At 41.7% G+C, this 5,333-nt stretch overlaps 1 pseudogene; it reads left to right on the forward strand.

Annotated features, from left to right (window-relative positions):
• Positions 1-1,778: 1,778 nt before the first annotated feature.
• LOC110291840 lies at positions 1,779-2,473 on the forward strand (annotated as a pseudogene).
• Positions 2,474-5,333: the final 2,860 nt, after the last annotated feature.

Below are 5,333 nucleotides of genomic sequence, written 5' to 3' on the forward strand. Positions count from 1 at the left end.
TGAGGCAAGCGTAGAAATAAGTGCCCCCAAAGCAAGGTGAAACTATAAGCCATTTGAGGCTGAAATGGAAGGTGAACATTTTGCCTAAATTCAACTGAAAAAAGGTATCTTTGTTAGCTAAAATTGAAATTCCCTGGTCCTATTACACACATATGCCATGATGTCAGCCCTAAAATACTGTTAAATCCTCATGACTTCATAATGCTGACGGAACAGACAATTGAGAGCTGTGATTAAAATAAGTTTATCTTTTCTCACCTTGGAACTCCTGAAGCTTCATTTAGTGAGAGATGCATTTCTTCAGCTGCGGAATAAAAACATGGGCACATTTGGTATACGTTTCTGTTTATATTTAAGTAAAACATAGGTCTAGAATTTAAGCTGACAGACACACTCAGCTTAGAGATTTGTCATTGGGTGTGGGGGTTACCCATGCCTTTAAGACCAGCACTCAGGAGACAGGCATGCAGATCTCTGAGTGAGCCTAGCCTGTCTACAGAGGGAGTTCCAGGATAGACAGGTCTCCACAGAGAAATCTGCCCTCCCAAAATTAATTTTGTGTTCAGTCAATCTGATTCATCATTTTCCTCCACGTCCCTTATAGAGGAATGCCTGTTTTTTTTTTTTTTAATACTGTTTTCATCCCCAACCCTATGCCCCTCAACCCACTGCTCCTTGGTAGATTTGATGTGCAGGGGATAATAGAGAAGATAGCTGAGGGATTAGGAGGTGTAATGAAGTGCCTGCTTGTGTTCTGTTACAGGCTGGCTCAAGTAGATGGTTCAGGTTCAATCTAGGGGTGAAATCAGGAGATGGAAATTGGACAGGCAACTCATGGCAGAGACCCTCACAGCATCAGTTCCAAGCTCATCTTTGGTCTCCTAGCCAGGAATGGCAAGGGGGAGCTATGGAGTTCTACCTCTTTCTAAATGAGTGCCTGCTTAGAAACTGCCATTGAGGATGGGACTCTAGTCTCCACACTGCCTCTTTCCAGTAAATAGCTTTGGAGCTAGATCTCTAGATTTTTTCCCCTTCTTTAAAACCTTTTAATATTTGAAAATAAAATATAATTACATCATTCTCCCTTTCCCCCTTTCTATTTCTATTACTTCCCATCTAATCCCTCTCCTCAAAATTATAGTTTCTGACCTCATGGAATAATTTTCTTTAATTGACTATATGATACATGTTTGATTGATTGATAGATAGGTAGGCAGATAGATACACGATAAATAGATGATAGATAGATGATAGATAGATAGATAGATAGATAGATAGATAGATAGATAGATAGATATATGTGAGGCAATGGGCTATGCACAGACAGCCTGGTCTCCAGTCAAACTGAGGTCTTGAATCCCGGTAGTATCCGATGGGTGGTAATTTCTACCTACATGGGACAGAGGGAATTTGAGACCTCTGGTTTCTGTCAAAGTTACCGCCGTCACAGCCCCCACAGGAGAGGCATGTGGCTAGCAGTCACATAGATAATGGCATCTAGATTTTCATGATGAAAATGAGCTATACACATCCACCGATTTCAGCCCTTTTCCTACATTATTTTAGAAGTATTTCTTCAGAGGTGATATATTAATATGGCATCAAAGCCAAGGCTCTGTTGAGGCCTTTTAAGGAAAGATATTTTTCTTCCTGGGGGTAGGGGAGAAATATACCTGTAAAGAGTAAAGGGTAAAGAGGCTCCATTCTCTCCTCTCCTAAGAGTTAATCTTGTTGAGTTCTTATTTTGTGGCACCTCTTAGGTGGTCAGCCATGTCAAGATGAAGCTGAACGTCTCCTTCTTAGCCACCACCTGTCAGAAGCTCTCTGAAATGAACGATGAACTCAAGCTTTATACTTCCTAGGAGAAGCACATGGCTACAGAAGTAGATGCTAACGCTGTGGGTGGAGAATGGAAGGGTTCTGTGGTCCAGATCAATGCTGGGAAGGATACACAAGGCTTCCCATGAAGCAAGTTGTCTCCACACATGGTGTGATGTGCCTGCTATTGAGTAAGGGGCATTCTTGTTATAGACCAATGGGAACAGGAGATAGGAAGCACAAGTCTGTTCACAGATGCATTGTGGGTGCCAGTCTGAGGGTTCTTAAGTTGTTTATTGTACAAAATGGAGAGAAGGGCATTCCTGGACTGACAAGTAGTACTGTGTCTCAGGGGTTGGGTTTCAAAGGAGCTAGCAGAATCAGAAAGATGGTTTACCTGTGTGCTGCCAGCAAGCCCATAAACACAAAAGGTAAGAAGCCCAGGACCAAAACACCCACGATTCATTGTCTTGTCACTCCATGAGTCCTGCAACACAAATGCCAAAACGTGTTGTTCTGAATTTAAAAACGCACTAAGAAAAACAAGGGGGAGGTTGCAGGAGATGCTAAACTTTGGATCAAGAGAATTGAAGAAGCCAAGGGGCATGGGAGGCTCCGGGAACAGTTTGCCAACAAACTGGCTGTCCTTAATTAGAGTTTCTACTTCTGAGTCCAGTAAAAAAACAAGTCTATGAGTAACAAAGAAACTATCAGACCTTGAAAAAACAACCTAATCCATTTGGCTTGGTCAGTCCCTTGGCTAAGAGGAAGGCTGATTCACCTTAAGCCACACCAAGGAGATGGGAGGAATAATTATTCCCTTAATGAGAAAATGTACCTTCCTCCCAGGCCCCCTCTTCTCCATACAGTTGCTTATGCAGTACAGCCACATAGCTTTTTGTTGTTGTTGTTATTGTTGTTGTTATTGTTGCTTTACATTTTTCTTGACAGGGCTCCTCACTATTCCTTGGAAGCTCCACCCACTTACAGTGCTGCTGCCTATCCCCCACGTGGTTGCTCAGTGAGCTCTTTTTGTAACTCAGAAGGCATGGCTTTCTCTTTTCCTCTTCCTCTTTCTTCTCTGGCATCTGCGGAGATTTAGCTGCTTGTCTGCCCTGGAGTTCTTCTTTGAAACTCTGATAAAATTGCCCTTGAGATTTCTTCTGAGTCTGTTCTTAAAGTGTTTTATTAATGACAGTAAAAGCCGTGAGAAAGGACTCCAATCTCCCCAGTGGATGAAGCAACTCAGGTGGGCCTTCCAAAAATTTCCAGCAGCTTCTTCTGTGATCCCCAACACTAGAAATTCCTCATTTCCAGTGGACTTGGTAATTCGAGAAATTGAGGGTGTCTTTGAGTTTGATGGCGATTTCTCTGTTCTTGCTGAGTTTAACCTGAGGGTGGGGGTGGGGAGTAGGGTAGGAACCAGGATCTTAGAGAACAGTTATCAATGTTGCCTTGTGCCAGTGGCTTTCTGGTTCTTGTCACTCACACTTGAACAATGAAGTTTGTTCTGTGAGTTTTAGAGAAAAGTTTATTATAGATTCTTATGTGGGAGGAAGAGAAAGGGGTGGAGTTTGGCAGAGCTCCTGCATAGGCAGGGGCAGGTCTCTGCTAGTTTGGAAGCTTTTAAAAGGAGCTAAGGTACTAACTGAGGTGGGTCTGGAGTGGGATGAGATGATCAGTGTGCCTGGCTCATCTCTGAGATGCCCAGGTGGCACCTCTCAGTTTTGACCCTATTCTTTTGTAAAGATTACTTTCTGACAAAGGCAAGAGATAATGAAGGACCAGGAGTCAGGACACTCATCTGGCATTCCTGGGTTCCAGCAAGGTCATTTTCAGAACTGTTGCTGCTTTGGGGGGTCCTAGCTCTACCTGACCAGTTTCTAGTTTTGATTCTCATCACTGGGAAGAAGGAGGTGAGCCGCTGATCAATTTCAGTGGGTCCTTGGGACATCATCTTGCTTTAGGATTTGTGAACAATCTCTCAGTCTTGTGGTTTTGCCTTGGTTACTGATCCAGATTGGTGCTAACCTCACACTGGCCCCACTGTGCCTACTCACCTCTCTTTCCTGCCCTTCCCTCTGATAACTTTTGGGAGTGCAAGCCAGTTCTAAGGAAGGTCTTCTCAATCTCCCCAGAGTCACTTAACTTTTCTGACTCTGCATTTCCCAGGTAGGAGTCAGCTTAACTTTACTGTTTGATATAGAGACTGAAAACCATATATATCCAGGCTCTCCCAGTGTCCACTGAAGCACCCGACCACTGTTTACCAGATGGAGGGTGAAGGAGCAGATTGGATAGATAATTGGAGGCAAGTTTGTGGTATTGTCCATAGTATTAATGCTTCTCTTGTTCCGGCCCCCTCTTTAAATAGTTTTTAACCTAGACAGCTGCTGGTTCCAGTTTCCATCATTTTCTCTGTAATTTCTTCATTTTTTATCAGATATTGATTGTATCTTATATTTTTCAGGTGAAATTACATTTTCAACTCAAAGACACGTGACTGTTACTCTAGTTTAGGCTGCTATAGCATTGTTAGACAAAAATCTTCATAGCTTGTTTGGCTCAGAATTTGTTGCTGTCTTAAAACCTTTGAACGGAACTTCTCAAAGAGGCTCAGCAAAGGCCTTGGGATGGAATTTGAGGACTCTGAAAACTTCTTGTAATGACTTATAGTCCTTCAGTCTATCTGTGAAGGAATGAGATGGGGCAGTCAGGGATACTGCTATATTAGAAATCTCTATTCAGTTTGTCAACGTAAAAGTATCGTTTTCTGAAACTATAGCTCTACAAGGGCACACATGCATTTTTCTTGTGGACTCAAGTCATGGTTTCCCTGGTGGACTCAGAGAGAACACAGATGTCAGTCACTTTTAACCTCATTTCTGCAAAAAGCTAAGACTTTTGGATTTCATGATTGTCAAGGTTAAAATAGCACCTAAATCATTTTCCATCAATTTCTTTCCCAGTATGCTAAAATTAAAAACCCTTGTGTACTTTTGCAGACAATATGGTAGCACATGTCTGGGGAAGTTAAACCATAATTTTGACCCAAAATGTCATTATCTCTTATGTATATATTTCTAGTTAGATCCATTCTTTTAGTTATTTTCTTCCCAAAGTGATACTAAAGAATTTACAACTATAGAATCTTTTAATGCAGTTTGGGGTTGAAACTATTATGGCAGTGAAAATAGAATTACGGAAAGAATCCACATCAAGTAATGGAGTGTTAAGATGTTCTAATTAGAGTTATAATTGTAAATGGAATGGATGAAGATCACTTAGTTTTTTTTCTCATCGGCATTTTTGGTTTATATTTTACTTCATTATTCCATGTCCAACTGAATCTAGGCTGAACCCTAAGTACAATAAAAAGGAATGAAGCTCTTCAGAAATAGCAATCATCATGATAACAACGAGGGTATTATTTTTATATGGGTTCCTCCATGCTGTCACTTCAAGTCACTTCTCAAAGTTTCCCCCAAGCATAGCTCCTCTCTCGTGTGGGACAG

Source organism: Mus caroli, chromosome 3 (assembly GCF_900094665.2).
Source record: "Mus caroli chromosome 3, CAROLI_EIJ_v1.1, whole genome shotgun sequence".
Classification (NCBI taxonomy): domain Eukaryota; kingdom Metazoa; phylum Chordata; class Mammalia; order Rodentia; family Muridae; genus Mus; species Mus caroli.